General features: G+C 40.9%; 3 long non-coding RNA genes across 9 annotated transcripts in view; 2 read left to right on the top strand and 1 right to left on the bottom strand.

Moving 5' to 3' along the window:
• The window catches only part of LOC118249214 (uncharacterized), a 42,744-nt gene extending 33,858 nt beyond the window's left edge, over nt 1–8,886 (top strand). Inside the window, exon 4 of the long non-coding RNA XR_004778985.2 lies at nt 8,075–8,886. This is a non-coding gene — a long non-coding RNA (uncharacterized LOC118249214). The remainder of the gene's footprint in view (nt 1–8,074) is intronic.
• LOC118249215 (uncharacterized) lies at nt 2,106–7,832 on the bottom strand. The gene is made up of 3 exons (XR_004778988.2): nt 7,594–7,832; nt 3,413–3,503; nt 2,106–2,254 (listed from the first exon to the last, which is right to left on the bottom strand). It is a non-coding gene; the product is annotated as an uncharacterized LOC118249215 (long non-coding RNA).
• A 4,170-nt stretch (nt 8,887–13,056) lies between the features above and the next one.
• Nucleotides 13,057–20,394, top strand: part of LOC118249213 (uncharacterized) — a 37,750-nt gene continuing 30,412 nt past the window's right edge. For 5 of the 7 annotated variants that reach the window (XR_004778978.2, XR_004778980.2, XR_004778979.2 and 2 more), the window contains exon 1: nt 13,057–13,436. This is a non-coding gene — a long non-coding RNA (uncharacterized LOC118249213). The remainder of the gene's footprint in view (nt 13,437–20,394) is intronic. The other 2 variants (XR_004778981.2, XR_004778984.2) reach the window with 2 other exon arrangements.

The raw sequence follows: 20,394 nt of genomic DNA on the forward strand, positions 1-20,394 counted from the left end.
AAAGTGACAGTTTTAGTGCCTCTGTCAGATTCCTTTGACACTGTCTCTATGTTGCTGCTGTTGAACAGGGGAAAAAAAAAATCAGGCAGCGGTTTGGATACTGAGGTCTTCAGAGAATACCAAATGGAGGACATACAGTAGTTGGCTTCTGCCACCTGTTCCTAATTGGACAGCGGAAAAAAGGTCCAAGAGCAACTGAAATGAGAACACAATAAAACCTTAAATAAATCACTGTAGGCTCGGTACCTAAATGGACATCTGAACTGCAATTTTAAAAATGTAATGTTTTAAACAGAACTGTATCAATCACTGTCCCTTTGTGATGTGATTACATTGTCAAAATAAATGAAATGTTTGTAACCTGCATGCTATAAAGGAAAATTCAACCAATTGCCAGTGAAAACAAATTGCAGTGCAGTGAGATAGAACCCCTAAACTCATACTCCCTCTCAAGATTAATTAGTTGCTGTCAAAAACATCAGAACAGTGTGCATAGGCTCATTTAGGTCTCCAGGGCACAAGGGAAGATTAATGGCCTATATTAAATGTAATAACTTTCATTGGCTGAATAAGAAAAAATGCTCTTTTCTTTATCAGAGCTGTGACCCACCTTCTTCCATGGGCTCTTGGGCAACTTCCTCCATCAGTCCTGTTCCACCTCCACTGAGGAAATAAGTTTCATTACTGTCTCTTTTCTAGTACGTGGCTGTAGCAGACAGTTCTCATATTACCACCAGCATCTAGATTCCATTTTCCCAATGCTGTTCTTAAAAGCTAGCCAGTTATGTGTCTGATGCTTTTGGACTATCAAAGGCAGAAGCTGCCGTGTACCAACAAGAACCCAGTGAATTTCTTTGTATCTTTCTAACATATTTTTAAATGGCTATGAGATCAGCATGTTCAATTATTTCTTATTCTTCCTGCCTCCTTGCCAGGTTCATTCTGTATAAAACTACTGTATTGAGTCCGTTCATGCAGATACTTCACTAAGTGTATAGAAATATTGCAAAGATTTCTGGTTGATGTTCTCCTTTATTAGTGAACTAATAAATAGCTTTAGATGTACTCTTCTGCTGAGTGATAGAACTACATACCAGTGATGTGTTCTCCTACCATCTTTGTTTCTATACAGGAAAAAAAGGTTGATTATTAAATAAAAATGCTACGAAACCTTTGTCAGATTTTGTTTTCCATGAACAGAGGCCTCCTCAAGGAATGCTTACCTTACTACTGTCTTGGCTCCCTTGAACACAAATCCATACCAGGTCCAAGACACGAGTGATAACCTTCCACAGGATTAGTACAAGTGCCTAAATGCTCAGAGCTTCAACAATGGCTGCACTCTGCTGGAACCAAGAAACTGCCGGGTGAAACTATGGCAGGGCTTAGATGGAAGGGAAGTGACTTTGTCAAGAACAGACTCAGCCTATGAATAAGGAAAAGTAACTGGTTGTATAGCTTTTGATGACAAATCAAAATTTATTTCTGGTACTTCCAAATACAAGCTCTTTTGCAGGTGCTTAATAAGCACAGCAAAACTGTTCCCAGCATCTAAGCTGATGGTGAGTCTGTAGGTGAATGGAACATAATGGCTTAACTCTTATTCATTTAATACAGGGTGTAATGTGAAGAATATTTTTGTAAGGAATAATACACTGAAATGTTATGGCTGTGTATGTTGCTTTGTTTAATTCTATATGGCTTTATCTGCTTTAATTTGTTCCTATTGTTCTTTACCTAGCTGCTGTTATCTTTGTTCACTAAAACAGTCCCTTGTTATGCAAATAGGAGCAAGGGCTTTTAGCTGAATGGAAAAAAAGATGGGTGTACAAAATATTCCCCAAAAGCCATAAATGTTTAATGAAAGGAAGATGAGGCTCATCTAGAGTTGTTACAGAACCAAACTATCACAGCATTAAAAATGCGTAGCTGTATATGGTCTACAAAGGCAGCACCTGAAGTTTGTAGGGAGTTGTCTAATGGTCTTGAAGTAGATGTAGAGATGCAATGTGTGCATGAAGACAAATGGAATAAGGCAGGATGGCTGAAGTGATCTTTTGATTTGCTGTTAGCGGGATAGTTCTTTGACAAAGAAAATCACTCAATTGAATGGAGCACATCGATTTATTGAAATCAGAGATGTGGGTGGAAGGTCGCTCTCCAGATCATTTGGTCCAACCACTTCTGTGAAGCAGGGCTGTTGTTATCATTAGATCAGATCAGCTGTAGCTGTGTCTAGCGGAGTCCTGAAGGCCTGTGAAGGTGGAGATAGTAGTTAGGTGTGATGCTAGGTTGCTCCTCTGTGGGGAGAGGAGGAACGGTGTCCCTGCTTGAGCAGGTGGAGGTCACCTGGTCCACCCAGAGGTCCCTTCCAATCTCAGCCATTCTGGGGTTTTAGGATGAGGGAAAGGGAAACACGCCTTAATTGAAGGTTCCTTCCCATAAATGCTGGGGAGTGAATGCAATTTTGCAACCAGGTCTATCATCTGTATGATTAGTATTGCACAGTGACCTCTCTGAAGATATAACAATTAAAATGTGTTATGGAGTAGGTATACTGGTGTTGCTTAAGCAGTGTGACTTATAAGATGCTACGTGAGCCTTGAAGAATTTTATCCCCCCTTAAGATTGTTTAAACTAAAAGAAAGTGAAGAGACTAACTGTAAAGCCAGAAAATCACCCCAGCAGGGAAGCTGGGAACACAACAGGGAAGAAATGGCATGAAGTGAAGAGAGTGGTAGTTTCAGGTCTGAGCAACTTCAGGGAACAACTCTAGTTCTATGATAATATGAGGTTATTTCTGAAGGTCAAAACTCAGGATTCTGTACAACTCTGTTAAATCTCCTCTATCTTCTCCTGAGATGTGACTCAGAAAAGTCTTCAGACAGCTGGGAGAACTGAGCTGTTTCAAGTGTGTTCTGTCTTTGTTTTGCTTTTGATAACTTTTTTCCTACTTTGTAATCAAGAATGTAATATTCTGTTTTGCTAGACTTGTTTGCTTTTTTGAATGTCTAGCATTAATGATAGCCTCACACAACTGTGCCAAAAATAAACCATATTGTCTCTTTCCCAAAATAGCTGTATTTATTGTAGTGGAGCAGAGAACTTGAAACCCAGAAAAAGTTCAAGAAGCTAATTTGTGGATAGTTTCCCTCCAAGCTGCTGAGGTTGGTTTAACAGCTAATATAACCATGTTTTGAACAGGAGAAAGGAATAGCACCTAGTAAATGTGTTCTCTGACAAGGACAAGGCAGAATACAATTCCTCTGACTGCCACTTCATGTATTTCATACAGTCCAATTTCTGCTATGTTCTGTAAACCCCAGGAGTGGTAAGGGAGGGGGAGAAAGGAAGTAGCTGTTTATTTTTGATTTCCAAAGATTTTTCCACGTTTCCACAGGTGGTGTGATACCTTTGATCTTCTAAAACATTGTAGGCAGATGAACTTCACCCATTTTAAACTTCATAAAGGAGAGTTGTCAGGAAAAGACTTCTTGGAAGGTCTGAAAGAGTAAGGTAATAGATGATCAAATCATTGAGTGAACTAGCACAGGAAATAATCCTGTTCTTCCATGAAAACTCTATGTACTTATGTACGAGTGTTTCTAACACCATATGGTATGTTTTCATGCAATGTCTATTGATGATACCTCAAGGCAATATTAAACAGGAGTAGTCTGATGAGTGGTAAAGAGGATGGTTAGGGAGGGTTGTTTGCATCTTCCCTCTCTTCCCTTATCCATTCTTATTAAGCTTTTTTTTGCTTGTCCTCTAATTTCAAGGCATGTCTAAGTGGATAAAATATGTTGTGGGGAGTAAGCAAACAACACATTGTTCATTGCCTGCAGTTGTGCATTTAATGGTGTTTTTCATATCAGCCGAGGCACCCAGTTTCATTTTTTTCCTCTCATTAGACTGAATGTATATTTTTCACAATTAAACATAGTCTGCAGGAATGCAAATCTGTATTTTGGGGCTGTGGGAGGGATATCTGGAACCTAGTGTTGGATATCTGGAACTTAGTGTTGTGGTTTATTTCTGAGACCCAACCCTTCCATAACCAGAGATGATTGTGGAGAATGTATCCACAGTTATAGAAAACTATCTGGATAGGATTTTATATCTTTTCCTGCAAGCAAACCTGTTATTAAATGTGACAAGCTTCTCAGTCTAGAAGAAAAGTCCACTACCTACAGGTTGAAATCCTCAAAATGGCAACGTTAAAAAAAAAAACTCAGTAATTTTATTTTTTGTGCCGTATTTCTACGGCCATAGTTACAAGAGAGATTTCCCCTTTAGATGTCTGTGAATATCCCAGTTCGAGGCTTGTGTGAGTTTTCCATTAATACCAGTTGTCACTGCAGTTGCTCTGCCAACAACACAACTACAGGAAGTAGCATTCAGGAGGATCCAAAGGGTGACGTTTGGATTGTGGAAGCATTAGATTATAGGATTTGTCAATAAAAGAAGTAGGTCTGTCATCATAGCCTGTCAGTACAGACTATGGGAGAAGCTTTATTTGTTTATCTAATGCATACACATAGTTGTACCATTGGCAATGCTATCCAGAGGCTAAATTTGACTTGAGGCTCTTCCACTGGAAAAATAAAAGATCTAGGAAGCTGATTTGCTTGATACCATGCCTAAGTGATGTGCTGCTAGGATTTGCATACAAGCATAGCGGTAATATGCTGATGGAGATTCCTTTGCCTGAAACCTTCTACTGGTATGTACTTACAGCCTCCTCATGTTTTTGGCACACCCTGAAAATTCCTGCACACTTGTTATGTTTCTCATCTAACTGTTGCATATCAAGCAAGAGTCACCTTGCAAGTAGCTTTTCTTAAAGGGAATATGGATAACAGTGAGTTTACCTGCAATGGACTCCCAGGAAAAAAGTAAACTCAGGAAGGAGAAAACTGTCCCTAGAGGAAAAGTAATTTGATACACTGAGATGTGTGAGGCTTGAGATGCAGAAGATGTGAATAGACCCCAAATAGCGTGAGGGTATGAATTGGTGGTATGGTTGGTGTATAAGAACTGTTTTGTTAATACAACCTAGGGAGCATCTACAATAATGCTTTGTTGTACTGGATATCTCACTTTAGGGCCGTATGTAATAGCAAAGGAAATTCCACTTAAAATATATCTAGATCCAGTCTCGCTGCTGCCTCTCCAGGACGATGACACCTAGGGAGCACGGATATCCACTACCCCTTGGCAGAGAGACAACACTCCCCTCCAGGAGAGGGGTCAGTGCTACAGGCAAATGCAGACTGTGCCCTGTTTAGCAACTGTCTAGCTTGACCTGGCTGCTGAGGCAGGAGCTCAGACCTGACAGGTCTGTAACCAAGCTCCCTACTGAAGCACAAACCTGTTATTAGGCAGCACTCTGGATCTTACCTGCAAGCATGACCTAGCAGCAGTCCTGTGGGCAGAGCTGGAGGGGAAGCAGAGGACATCAAATGCCCTGACCCTGTGGAAAGCTGCCAGGTTCTCACTGCTAACCCGTGAGTCACAGCTGGATATTGTCCTCAGGCTGACGAGCAACCCCAAGTAGAGTATGAATTTAAGGGCAAGGACTGTTAATTCATTTTTCCTCTCTGTAATGCTCTGCGTGGTTGGGCTTTCCTTTTTTTTTTTTTACTTCCAGTTTTATTGATGTACATGAAATATTTCTTCTCTCTGCTTTCCACCTCATGAATTAAGCCCCACCTTTTTAATAAAATATATATCAAGTTTTCAATGAAGAAGACACCTTAGTAACAGGTAACAGGAAGAACGCTTCTTTCTCAAATAAATAAATATCCTTCTAGGAGCCTTTTCTCAGTGTAGAACAAGATCCAAGATAGTGGAAAGTATGAAAAGAAAAACACTTAAATTAACCCATTTAGTGCTTATTTCAGTGTATCTGTCTTTTAAAATTATATATATATATATGTCAATAGGGATTAATGTTTGATAAAAAGCTAATAGCATGCACAAGGTAACAGGCATAAACTTGAATCTTCTAACCTCAAGATTCTAAGTGAGAGTCTGATTTATTTTTTCTTTGGAACCTTAGCCATTAGTACCTGCAGCTTTGCAAGTTAATGTCAGTGGAGTCGGAAACAGCTCTGGACCCACAAAGGCAAAAAATATAAATAAATAAATAAATAAATTGGACAAAGTGAACCAGGAAAGGGGGAGAGAGGCTTCAGCTCTTTGAGCTGCATTAACTGCTGCAAGGTGCAAGTCTCTTTGATCCTTAATTAAAATAACACAAGTAATAATTAGAGTTAGATATGTAGCTTTTGTGAAGGAATGCAAACATAGAAAACCTAAGTAGAATGGATGTTTGGGGTTGTTTTGCTTCAGATGAATGCAGACAAAAATGAAAAAGTCTTAAACACCAAAATCTGGTTTAATTTTTTCCATTTACTTGGTCTAGCAGTAGACTGGTAACGTTTTGACTTGTGAAGCTATGATCTCTACTATAAACTGCCTAGTCCTGCTAGTACTTGCTTGTTATCTTCTAAATCAGTCACTTTTGTGCTAGGAAGATTCTCATACATTTTATAGACGGAATCGCTTCAAGTAAAATGTGAGCTGCAAAGAGAAAGGAGGTCAGAATTCTCCTGGGGTGTCAAATGTATGTAGAGGCCAAATGGTCAGCATGCAATCTGGTCGTGTCACTTCAGGACATTCAGTATCTTAAAACTGAGAGAAGAGAACTCAGCTTTCCTTTCTTGTTGTAAAAGTCTGGACATAATCGACCTGAATGCAGCAGGTGCATTGTTAGAGTTAGTGTTATGGCTGCACTTTCCACTAACTGAGCAGATTGTGTTCGTTCTCTAGTGTTCTCGTGGTAGCTGTGAAACAACATCAATTCTGAATTTTCTGGTACTTGACCAAAATACTGGCATCCAGTTTAAATTTCCGCCGAACCTTAAGCACAGTCACCTCCCAACATTTTTTTAATGCAGTGGCATTCATTGTTTTGCATTAAATGGACCTTATGTTAAGCTCATGCTTATTCTTCTGTTCATGCTTCTCTGCATTAATTCCTAACAGTTTGGGAGTCAGTTTTCTGATGGGTTTTCTTGGCAGAGAGCTCTCTATTCCCAAAGTCTGAGTTGGAATAAGTGGCTGAAATAACTTGAAAATTCTCAATGAAGCACACATCATATGATGCTTCATGAGAGAAGTGGGATGCTGTAATACTTTTTTTTAAAAGTATGTAATAAAGAACAAGTGAGGACTGGCAGATGTAATACTTCATTGTATGCTAGCTCAGTCTGAATCTTTTAAATGTTGTTTTTATTCTACTGAAAGAGGATTTTTTTTAAATGTCTGGGGTTTGTTTCTTCTTGCCCAGCCAAAAGATGACAAGCAGCCCTTGGAATTTCTCTAATTTCTCACTAAAGTTTTGTCCAGTTCACTTATCCTGGAAAAGGATCCAAATCTCCCTGTGTAAAAGTAATCTAGTAGCATAGGTTTTGTCCATTTCAAGTTAGGCTCTAATAATTGAATGCAAAGATAGGAAGGTAAAGCATATATCAAGTAGAAGGAAATCAAAAGAAGGAAAGCAAAATAATATGGCAGAGAACCTACTGCACTCTTCTGCATGTAAACCAGATCGCTGGAGAGGCAGTGAGTCTTCTCCCTGGTGTGTGACAGTCAAGTAGAAACTTCTATGTAATAATAGCGTGTTGTTAGAATGGTAACTCGCTCAGTCTCAAATATCTGCTGTCTCTAGGAGGAGAAGAGTAGTCATCCATTCAGGAAAAGGAAATGTAATTGGGTTTGTGTTTAGCTATTGGTAGCTGTTAGCACCAGGGTTATCCTCAAGGTCTGATAGCTCTGCAAAAGGAGTTCAGTGGAATGGTGAAAATGGAATTGCAGCTGGAAAGTGTATGTGGCAAGACAGTGAGGGCTGCCAAGCACTACGCAATATCATTAGCATGGCAGCTTCCACAGATCTGCGCTGCATTCTCAAATACGTCCTTCAAAACAAATTTTAGCCCTCATTATAACTCATTATAAATCTGAAGTAGAAATGTGAACAAATGAAAGCTTTTCTTTTGCTTTCCAGCTGGAAGTATCATCCCAGAAACTTAGTGGCGCATGCTATCCAGAAGACTTTGTACTCTTTAGCAGCATGAAGCTCTTTCCTTTTGATGAAGAATGCTGTGTGGGGTATGGTTGAGCTACATGAGATTTCAAGACATGTGAAATCTTAAAGGCAGAAATGAAGGCCTTGAATATGCACTTTGATAGCATTAAAAGCGTGAAACCATTTGCGCATAATACTATTCTTCCCTCGTCCTTCTTTTCCCAGTTTTGAATTGCAAGACAGCCAAGAAAGCACTCCCAAGAGCTCTCCACAAAGTCTGAATCATTCACAAACCTGTTTTAACTTCTTTAACAGATTTAAAATAACTTCTGAGACTATGCATGTGCCAATGAACACATTGCAGTTGTTCATGCAATGTGTTTTTAAAACAAAACAAAACAGGTTATCTTTTTTTAACTTTGCATGTACATCCTACGTATTTCAGGAAGAAAGATCAAGAAAGCAGTACCGTGGTGGTTTTATATGGGAAATGGCATTAGAATACTAGTATTTAGCTTCCTGCAGCGGTAAATACTAAGAGAACTGTAAACAGAAAATGGGGAGTTTATTATAGACAGGATACTAATTAGACACTCCATACTGGTTTAAGGTTAAGTTTTCACTGTGAGGGGAATTGGATTCCTTAAGGGATCAAAGGTCTGCTGAATGCTTGAATTCTAATAAACAGCTTCCACTTTAGAGTGATCGGCTATTTGAGAATTAATCTTTTCCTTGCAGAGAACTATCCAAAGTGCTTTCCACTTAAACTCTGTTGTATAAATATTTGCATTTATTCAATGATGAATGTTCAATTTTACATAGAGCTGTTTTGATTAGTTAATGTAATCATGGAATTTACATAAATGTAGATGGAAGGCAGTGCAGCTCCTAATTTTCTTCTCACTGTCCTACATGCTTTTTAATTCTATGCGCCAGGAGAGAAATGTATACTTTGTATTGCCAGTTGAAGAGATTATGATTTGACTTCAAGTATGGAGGCAGGATTTATAGGCTGTCTGACTGCATTTAGTTTTGTTAACTAGCTATGTGTGTAGAGTGCAATGTACTAGAAAAAAAGTTACTTAGGAAAAAAAACACAAAAACCTGCAACGAAAAGTGGTCATCTGAGAGAATGGAACTAGTTATATTCTGTTGGGGAAGAATTGTTTTTTGGGATTACCACTGCAATTGGGTTATAAAGGGTGGGAGGAACTGATGTTAACATTGCTACCCAAAGGAAATTATTCCTGTTGGATGTAATGACTGAAGCATTATTGAAAACTATGTCTATCTGGTTTTGCAGCTTGGAAGATATTTCAGAAGTCAGTTGAGCTAGGGACAATGGTCTGTGTTAGTAGCTATGCCAGTGTTATAATAAGGAGGTTGAATGTAAATGTTGAATTTCAGCAGCCAAAGTCTTTGGTCCATCTCTGAACTTGTGCCTCCTTCCAATTGATACCAACAGCGAAAAGCTGCTTCAAGTATATTATCTTTAAGACAAGAACTGTAACCTTCTGGGTCAAAAGACTGATTAAACAGTGGTCTAATGGACGAGGAGTCCATTCCAAATGCTGCCATGCCATAAAGAGTTTTTCAACTACATAAACTTCAGTTTTGACTCCACATAGGAAAAAGTGGGACACCAAGGATCTGGTTTAATGTCATGTGGGATGAATCCTGTCTGGGAGGACTGGCATGTATCTGCATGTTACTCCCAACCTGCCAGTTTAATGTCTAGGTACAGTGTTTGTATATCTATTTAGTTTTAATAGCAAATATTTCTTGTGCCTATGAAGTGTATGAAGAGATCTCACACCTTTGATTTCCCTGCTGTAGTCTGCATGAAGATGGAGGTGTGAACTTGTTCATTTCCATGCCACTTCCTTGAAAGAGTGTGTGTGTGTGTGTGTGTGTGTGTGGACACATGCAGGCCTTGCTGTAGGGAAGAAGAGAAGCAGGTCAGACTCAGAAGTTTGGCTTTTGTCTCTTCCCCACCCCACCCCCCACCCCCCCAAAAAAAAAATCACAAGCAATTGCATAGCTCCTATTAAACTTGCTTTTATTCCTGATAATTCTGAGTAATTGTACATTGACTACTTTCTGTAAGTTGGTTTTCTTTAGGAAGGCTATAGAATGATTTCATTTGGTCTTCATTCACTTTGAGTGGTAGGATTTCTTTAAGTTATCCGCATACCAGCTTTGTTCAGACAACAGTCATATTTAATAGTGAACATTCAACATGATTTAAGGGAGCTATAAAAAATCTTCCTCTGTATTTAGTGTGAACTCCTTCTATACATTTGAATGCAGCAGCATTTTAATGAGAACTGAAGTCCCCTGTGTTATTTATAATGCCAAGAATGTGGGAACTGGGGAGTGCGACTCAAGGGAGAGCCCAGCAACTGCATGCAGAACCAGTTTGGACCTAGTTCTGCTCCTTTTCTCTATAGTCAGCAGCAATCCAGTTACTTTGAGTATCTTAAAGGCTGGAAAATGTGGTGTAAAGGAAAGAATAAAGCAGTAAGATGAGGTTTAGGATATGGGTGTAGCTGATCCAGCATAACCAAATAATGAGCAGTAGTCCCAGCTGGAGTCAGGTAGGCTCCTTGTGCTAGCGTGTCTTTGTGCTGCCACTGGGAGGGTAATGTTGAGACAGCATAGCTGGTGCTCTGTCCTGAAGGCTTTATGGACTTGGGTTTCATGCAGCTTTACCAGGAAAGTCTTTTTTTTTTTTTTTTTTTTAGGAGCATAGTAGATGTTCTGCTGTACTCTTCTTTTTTCAAAGTGGGAATAATATAAAGCAAACGTACAATGAATGAGTTCATGAAATACTAATGCTATCCACTTTTCTTAAGCTCATAAGGATAGATAAAAGGTTTTTGTAAGCTATCAATAGCTTTCTTTGTCAGACACTTTCCAGATGAGTACAGTGAGGTTGGAGAAAGGAGGGCTTTTGGCTCGACGCAACCACTTTGATTCCTTTCATATTTCTTTCAAAAAAAGTTTTTGTGTTTTAAGGATGAGGAAGAAGAAAAAAAAAAAAAGAAACTTGGCAAGTAGAAGGCTTTTTTGGGGAAAGATTATTTTGAGTAATATTGTGTAGAAACATTGGGCATTTTTAGTACTAGAGAGGTGGAAAAAATTCCTTAAGGCTTTTCCAGATTCTTAGGATTTCATTTTTTAAATAAATGGCTGCTAGGTTTGCTAATGTTGAGGAATGTTCTGTATGTGAGAAGTCTGAAAATAATAAAATCGGCATTTTAATTACTTGCATTGTTTTTCCCCTATGTCCAGTATGTAAGAGGCCACTTGTTTAGTGCACTCAGCGAAGCAAAAATGGAAACAAGCTTCTACTTTGTTTTCTGTTTACACCCTGACATTTCTAAACAAGAGAAGAATGCAGAACACTTGTGGAAGAGACGGCTTTCTCCTGGATTTGCCAGATGTAACAACTTGAGAAGTTTATTATGAATTTGATCGGTAATCATATGTTATATTAGAAATATTGAGAACAATTAGACATGCCCAGAGAGTCAGACATTGTACCTAGTATAAATCCCAGACTCTCTTCCTGAGGAAAGAAATGACACACACATTTCAGTAGCATTTGGACCACTGATGAGCTATATCACATAAATCATAAAGATCAAAGGGTCCGATGAGCAGAGTAGCAACTAGGGAAGTGATTAACTTTTCTTGTCCTGTCCTGTCATTCCTGACAGTGGAGCTGGCTTTAAAAAAGCTTGTTCTCTTATAAGCCTGTTCAGAGGTTATTCCCATTCAGCACTGTTCACAGACTTGGTGCCAAAGGCCTTTAACAGTAGTAGAATATGGCCTTCCCATACAAAAAAAGAAAAGTGCACCCACAGCTACGGCACTAAAGCCTGTTGCACCCAGAACCAATGCTCCCTGGTCAGAACGACAGACTTCTGTAAGTAAGGGTTGGGTGGCTGATAACCACCATCAGGAAAGGTTGTTTGTGAGTGATTCTCACTGATCTGACAGTGTCATTTCGTTCTGCTTCTGCTCCCAAGGGAAGGATATCCATTCATTTTCTTTACAAAATGAACTTTGTACTACTAACTGACTACATTACCCAGTTCTTCACGTTCAACACACCTATGGGAGTGCTTTAAAATTAGCTATTAGCTGGAGCTGTGTACTTGACACAGTTTGCATTATGATTGTTTTGTTGTGAGGAAGCAGGCAGAAATCATTCAAATTCCCATTCCCCTTGAACACGCTTTCCACAAGTGTTTTAAAGTACAGATGAGGTTTTCTGTGGTGGCTTGGGGAAGAACTGTAAAACATCTCAGCACAATGAGTCCTGAGAGAAGACCATGATCTGCTGTTTGCTGGACAGAAGCAAGCAAGTGAGGGAATGGGGGACGTAATAAAGCACGTAAGGTTTTGCAGTGAATGCTTAGCATAACTGTATACTGCAGCCTGAATTGCAGGCCTGGAATATCTAATTGTCAGTGCCTAAGACTGAAAAAACAGTATATTTACTCTGCAGCGAATGCTGTTCATTGCAATTCTTTCACTTCATTACTGAGATGAGCTGAAAAGCAAAGGTCACAATGTGCTTGAGCTGCCATTGGTGAATTTGTCAGGCAGGAAGGAAATGCCTTCTGCAAGAAAGAATTTGGATGGTGACTACTGCATTCTCCACTTTCCTCGTGTATATGATAAAATTATGCTGATTTCTTTAACTCCCTCTCTGAACGTCTTCCCCTGACCCTCTTTTGCCAGTACATGTTTTTCCCCCCGTTATTCTACAACTTGTCCCAAATTACTCTTCCTGGATGTTCTTTTCCCACCACTTGTCTTTCACAGCTAGCAGTGTACCAATTTTCTTCTCTCTTGAAAGCTTTCTCAATGCTTACTGTGCTCTGGGTGGCAGTCACTGCTTGTGTTGCCAGGGAGCAGCCAAGTCAGTCAGTGCATGGCTGTGAGTATTAGTGATGGAGAAAAAATGTGTTTTCCTTGGGTAGCGAAACAATTTGAGTCCTGACTCCAAATAGATTAGCCCCTGTTAAAAGAATAGTTCTCAGCCTTGGCACCTGAGACAAAATGAGCTTGCAGGGAGATGCTTGTCAAAAGCTGTGGATGGGGAATTAAGATTTTGAGTCTGCTTCAATGTCAGTAAGAAAATTGCAATTTTTAAAAGTAACTACTGTCCACTGGAAGATAAAATGATTGGAGAATAAAAAAAATAAAATCCAACTTTATGTATGAACTTTACAGCAATTCTTCTCTAAGTCATAAAGGCATCTGCTGAGCCAAACAACATTACCTTGGATTATTTTTCCCTGTCAAGTTAATCTTCCTGGAGGAAAAGGTAAGGAATGCAATGATAAATGCATTTTAAATATCTATGGTCTGTAGCTTTGTCAGTACCGAATTCAGTAGCTGTCCTTCTGTTCCTTGTGAGCCTTTCTCTGCTCTGTGAACAAAAATAAAAAGCTATTGCTGCTCTTGTAGTCTGTGCATGTTGATCGCTAGTTTTGAGTTGGAAAGAGATACTGATTCCAATGAAAAGCATCTTAAGGAATTCTGTGAATTTAAAGCTGGGAACTGTCTTTGGCTAACAGTTGTAGTCTGCATTGCTGCTTTAAGACTGTTCTTCTCTGGGAAGAATTGGGTAAATTTTCTGATTTGAAGATGAAGAATTGCAGGTATTTCATCTTTCCCCGTATTCCCAGGCTCCTCACAAAGCTGTTCCTATAATGATGGAAAGTCCAGGTTGAGCACACAAAACTGGGCGTCAATTTGCATTGCTAAGACATTGATCACTTTGAAGGCTGTGGGCTTCCTGGGACATCTCAGCTTCAGACACCAACATATAAACCACCAGCTCGTAGGGCTGGTATAGTCACAACAGTACCGTCAGGTGACTGACTAGCGTGACAGTCTACTCATACTAGCAATAAAGATGAAATCTGGACAAAATAATTTTCTGCTATGTTTAACTGATTATCAGCTTTAATGTGTTGCAATTGTTTGTAATGTAATTGTTTCCCCAATAGGAAAATAGAATGTAGTATCTCTCATCTTCATCAGGAAGGGGTTTTGTCAACAGTAACTGGCTTTCTTAATTTCTTTTCCTCCTTCTATCCTTCCTCAGTTGTTGCTTTGCTTGATTTCTTACTACCAGCTTTGAAAGACATTGTTTTATGCAAGCACCTAGCGCTATAAACTGTATATTGGTAAGTGGTCTGTAATATCTCTTTCTCAGATAAAAGATAAAAGAAGAAAAATCATTCTAGAGCATGCATTCAGGCACCTCAGCACTGAGTTGTGATTTGACCAGTTGATGCCTCTGTTGACTAACTGTTGCATTTCTCATCAAAATGGGGGAGAAGCCAGAGAGGTCCATGCTCAGCAGCCCTGCAGAGGAAATGGTGGGAGCAGGAAAGTAGCAGAGATGATGGAGATTGCAGCCCCTTGTCACCTCCTTACCTAACAATTCTTGTATTATTCGGTATTATCTTCAACAGAGTTAATTCCCCATATGGTTCGGAGGTGCTGCTTTCCCATATGGCATGAGGCTTGCCACCAGGCTCAGTGCCATGTGCCAGGGCACTTGGCAAGCTTATGACAGGTCTAAATACAAAGTGGTGGCCTCAAGTAGGTAAATCTGTCTGGCTGCATAAACTCCGTTGTAAATGTTCTCATACCGCAAATAGTTCTTCTGTGCTAGGAATACGAAAGATATATGGACTGCATGCTGGAGCTACCTACTAGTAATAAATCATAGTGCCTAAATGTTTATGTATAGAAACTGTGCAGCTCTGCAGTGCATAGCTGTTATTTAGCCGCCCCTGGGGAGAAGCAGGTTGTAGTTCTGCATAAGTGCCTTCAGCTGGGGTACAAAAAAAATAATGTATCATTTGGGGCTGTCAGCCTGGCAAGTCTGTCAGCTCTGCTGCACAAACTGCAGCTGAGGGAAAAACTAATGTTTTCCACCACATCCTAAAGATTTGTTTAGCAGCAAAACCTCGTGCATCGCTTGCAGGTTAACAAACAAGCCAAACCTACCCAACAGTCTCTCCGCATCACTTAACATCTCTGCTAGGCCATATTATTCCTGAGTTTCTCCTTGTATAGAGTTGTGACTTCAATAAAATGGCATTGTTTGCTTAGGCACGTATTGTCTGTTCTGTGTTCGGGACACAGGAAACCTCAGCTATGCCAAAAATCTTCACCAAAGTATTCAGAATAAATTTTTTAACAGGCATTCCTCCATCTAGCTGTAGACTCTCTCTACTCAGGCTAACAAACATGAGGACAAATACATGAGCTGGTATTCTGTTGGGCAAATCCATTCATGGTCAGTACAATGCATACAACGAATTAGTCACTAAATAACTGGTCCAGATGAACTCTTCCTCCAGTAGATTTAAGGAATAAGCACAGCTTTGAAGTTCTGGAAGAGGGAGCATGCTTTGTGATACATGATACAGGATGTGCATTAGCAATTAGCCATTAAACTCGCCTTGCTTTAAGCATGGACTGTGCACCAGTCCTAAGTGCTATGGTACCACTGAGCCCAGGGGCTTTGGTGGTAGCTGCCATTTACAAGGTTCAGACGGAATCTAGATCATTTCTGGGACTTGCCTTCTTTGTAGGGGTATGTGTGTCTTTGCAGCCATCAAGGAGGCTGGGTGCTGCAGAGAGCATTTGTGGCACTGGCATCTAATAACTTTTCCCCTGAGTCTGCTAGATACATATTTTCCTGCATGAGATGGAGGTGTGGTGGTGCCCTTCCTTCGGTACCTGAGATGGCTGCAGGGAGGGGCCTGGCAAGGGCTGTGCTCTTTCCTTACATGAGAAGAGTGAAGTGAGGACACGGAGCCTGAGCAAGCAGAAAGGAGTGTCGGTGGGAAGGGAAGAGCTGAAGCTGTAACTCCCAGGGAGAGGGGACAGGCTGTGTGGACAGGGAGCAGCGATGGTGCAGACTAGAGCTTGCCAGAGGCACGTTAGAACAAGCAGCTGCAATTTCAGCAGCCAGTTTAACCAAACTAAACTGAACCAGTAAGAGCACGAGCCCAGCTCTGCAATGGAGTTTTCGTGGTGGCTCCTTGTTGTTAGGGCATGGCTCTGTAAAACTCCAGCAAGGGGGTGTGCACGGGGATCCTCATGCCCCCCAGACCCTGCAGAGAAAGCACGTATACTTCTCGTTCCTTCCTTTGAAGGGTAAGAGGTAGGATGTGCAGTATTCATTGCTAATTCCATTCTGGTTTGAAAATACATTCTCTGAGCAGCAGGTGTGTTTCAGGTACATCGTTAACGCTGACAATTAAGAGGTAAGCATTTACACCAGGTCTGTGCCATGGGTAGAACAACCATTGACGTGCCAAAACTGAAGCAGTTCTCAGGGTATCTGAAGTAGCTAGCCAGGATAGCTGGTTTCCTAATAGCGAAGGTACTGGCATGGTTCACTCCAGCGTGTACTCTTGCTACAAAAGGATGAAGAGAAGTTTCACGTTGAAGTCTGTGCAGATCTGGTGTGTTATGTAAAAGTTTGTGAGCCCATGTCTCCAGACCCCGGGAACAGCACTGTTCCTTCATGGAGCCATGGGCAGTAGTGAAGCAAAAATTGCTCTGCTCTTCTAGGTGAGGTTTTCCAGGTTTCTCCTCACCAGCCACTTCTCGCTCCTTTGAGTAATTCTGCAGCACGGGTGAGAGCAGGCTTTGGAATAGCTGGCTGTAAAAACTGTGTGGTAACAGATGGGTGAGTGTCAGCCACTGCAGGTCCCTGAAGTGCACCGAGCAGTGCTGTGTGATGCTAAACAGTAGTGCTGACAGGCTGCTGAAAACAGGGGACCCACAGTATTGCTTAGCTGTATGGATAGATTGCTTTTACAAGCATCCAAAGGCACCACAAACCAAGATGCTGATATGATTTGTGCCTGTAAATGTTTTTAGCCAGCTAGACAACATCTCCTGTGATCTAGTAAAATGTTGTGTATCATAAAGGATGCCTGTGGGCAGTTGGCTTGGGATTCCACCTGCTGGGTTTGGCCAAGCTGCTGTTGCTCCCCGTCGGTGGGCCAGTCCTGTGGGTGCTGCTGCTTGTCTTCCTTTCAGCCAGGAAGTCTGGTGGAGCTCTGCAGAGAGCCCTTCCTGATCTCAGAGCGGTGGGACTGGGAACACCCCCTGGGGCCAATGGGGCAGCAGCAGTATTGCTAATGCCACTTATGGGTTAGGATCACTGAGGTTTAGGGAATGCTGATGCCGCAGGAGAGTGGCCCAGAGGACAGAGGCCACAACAAAAACATCGAACAATACTGCAACTAACGGAGATAATGCAAAAAACACGGCAGCATGGAGCTCAGTTTTGGCTGTAAAACACATACTGAAATTCTTGGTTAACATTTAATGAACTCATTGTATGGGCTGAAGTCACAGCAGCATCTGCAGCACGGGGGTACCACAAACCGCCTGGCCATGGGGCAGGATTATGGCAGCCGCAGAGCCCTTCCCAGAGGCACAGAGGTGCCGGTGTGTTTGGCTCCCTGTGCCCGCCTGAGTGCAGGCAAACGGACACTGCAGATACAAATGAAACTTCTGATCCCATTTTCATGTTTACCTTGCTTTCCTGTACAGTGTGTTTGTAAATGCTTGCTAGTTGAATGCAGTCAGTACTAGGCAGGAACATGAGGGGTCACGTACACATTCCTGGCATGGATTCAGGGCTGAGACAGTTATAGGTGGAGCTGGCTGAGATAGCTGCAAGTACGAGTTTCACAGACTTCTCTCAGAACATTGCCTGCAGGGCACAGATGCGATATGAGTGGATGAACACTCCTCTCTGTTGCGTGTTTGTAGTAACATGACTGCGTTTGTTTCTGAAGCCCAGTTTTTAAAATAATGTTGCCTCTTCCTCCCACAGTATCTTAATTTACAGCATGGAAGCTGAAATGCCTCAGTGTGCAGCCCGAGCCCACCTGGATCAGGTTCCTGTGCGATGAATGCCTTTCCTTCTTGTGTACTAAGGCAAAGCACTAAACGCAGATGCACAGGCTGCAAGCAGCATTTTGCAGGGCTCCTTGCAGGACGGCTGTGATCTCAGCAGTCGGCAGCGCGCAGGGTGGCTCCTGTGACTATAACTTTGAAGCCCAGTGCATCAGCCCGTGCCACTCAGTGCCCCGTGGTTTCACTGAAGCCCCCTACTCTTGCTGTGCCAGCTCTGCTTGGCTGTGAAATCAGCAACTGCAATGGGCTTGTAGGGGCTGGAAAGTAGGGACCTGCTGTCACTCAGTGCCCTAACACCTTCCTGACCATGCTTTGCTCCATGCCCTCTGACCTAGAGATTATTTTTACCACTGTCTTTTGTTTGTATAAAGCCTCGTTTTCTTGTGCTGAATTTTCTTGTGAATGTTTGTTTCACAACACTAAGAAATTTCCCACCAGAAGACAACCTCTGCCTTGTTTATTTAGACATTTCCCTCCTTTTTTTTTCCACTTTAAAAATTCCATTCAATATTGTTGGCTTCAATGATAGTAATATAACAGCAAATGCCTTAAATAATAATAATAATAATAATTTAAAAAACTGATAGAGACTCTTATTTGTACAGCGTAGACCAGCCTTAGATAAAATACTCCATGGTATTTTATATAAGCTTGAATTTCTTTGCATTGGCAGCCAATGAAGGACTGCCTTGGTGTTTATAAATCATCAGAGAACATCCAAACAAAAGTTTAAACTACTGTGTTGTCCCCTCTACATATTCATCTGATAGAGATACAGGAATGTTATCTGTGTTTTTGAAAATAAAAATCTAAGGGATCAAAGGACGTCATAGGAAGAGTGGGTAAACATTTACGGATTTCAGTTGAAAAATAACAAGAGCTGTAAAGTCAAAATAGTTAGGAGGGTCTTTCCTTCAACTAATAACATTCAGACTAGTCTGACCTGTGTCTTGTTCTCCTGACTAAGTTTTAATAGAAGGTTTGTTTTATAGCATGGTTTTCAGCAGGCCTGAGGCCAGAGAACAGATCTGAACTGGTAACGCACGTAATAAGGAGGCAGTGGTGGTTTTATGCCTTGAGGAAATACAGCAAGCATGTTCTTACATGCTGTCAGATCATAACACAGGGATACTGAAATTTCTACCATTCCTTAACACTTCAAAGCAATGTGCAGTAGAAGAAAGATCTGCTGTTTTGCATTGTCTATAAATTAATTTTTTTGTTGTTGTACAGTAAAGCATTTATCTATTTGTCCCTTGGTAATTTATCTTTCATTGTTGGAATTGGTTGTAACTTTACTGTAAGAATTGAGTCCCTTGGTTTAAAAAAGAAGCCTGTAATAATTTACTTAGGGTGTGTTTCCTTTTTGTAAGAAAGGATTTAAGGGGAAGAAATGCAGAAAGAAGCTGAAAATTTCATGGTAGATGGACTGCTGCTTTGGTGTAGGGGTCCAGAGTCATTTGCTTCTGCTTTTGTTTGTCACCGGTGTATCTGCTTTCAGTGTGCTACAGCTCTTGTGTTCTGAGTAACCTCTTTTATACAAGGTGTTGACCTCTCACAATGATGAAGAAAATTAGTCCAAAACCACAGGGTGTAGCAACAATTGTGTGCCATGGCTGCTTGTGGGTTAAAAAATTGATCACCTAGCAGAAAACTTTATCAGGATTGAAGGCGACAAATTTCAAATCTCATCCCTGCTGAACGTAGTTTAGATGTGTGCTCTTTGCCATTATTTCCAAAAGCTAAAAGGATTTGGGTCATATTAGAGAAATCTGTGATCATTACGCATTCAATTCATGCCTGTTATTTCTAGGGGGAAAAATCCCAGAGAATCCTTTTTAGTCTGTAGACCTGTTGTGCCCACTATCCTACCCTGGGGCCCACAGTGTCTGTAGCCATTGATTTTCTTAGGGAACTTGCAGATTCTGACCACTTGTGAATGTGAAAATTATTATCGTGTGTTTTGATTAATGATGATAATGTTATCATCATCATCATTGGGTACATGCAAAGTGTAAAGCACAGATCTGCTGGGGCTCCTGTGTGTTACTCCTATGTATTACTTAAATGCTGGATCTGTCTCAAAGAAGGTACAGCACATATTCTGAAGAAGAGCCTGGAAAATCATGTTGAAGAACGAGCTCCAGTTCTACTAATAAAAACTGATCTGACAAGGAGAGAGAGTAAAAGGGGAGGGTTCCCCAAGTTCTTATAACTTGATGACACCCACCTCCATTCTTGTGGGGAAAAGAAGAGACTTTATATCTAAGGAATAGACAGAAATTGTTTTGTTTTGTTAGCACTACCACCAGGAGTGA

This window comes from Cygnus atratus, chromosome 15 (genome assembly GCF_013377495.2).
Source record: "Cygnus atratus isolate AKBS03 ecotype Queensland, Australia chromosome 15, CAtr_DNAZoo_HiC_assembly, whole genome shotgun sequence".
Taxonomy (NCBI): domain Eukaryota; kingdom Metazoa; phylum Chordata; class Aves; order Anseriformes; family Anatidae; genus Cygnus; species Cygnus atratus.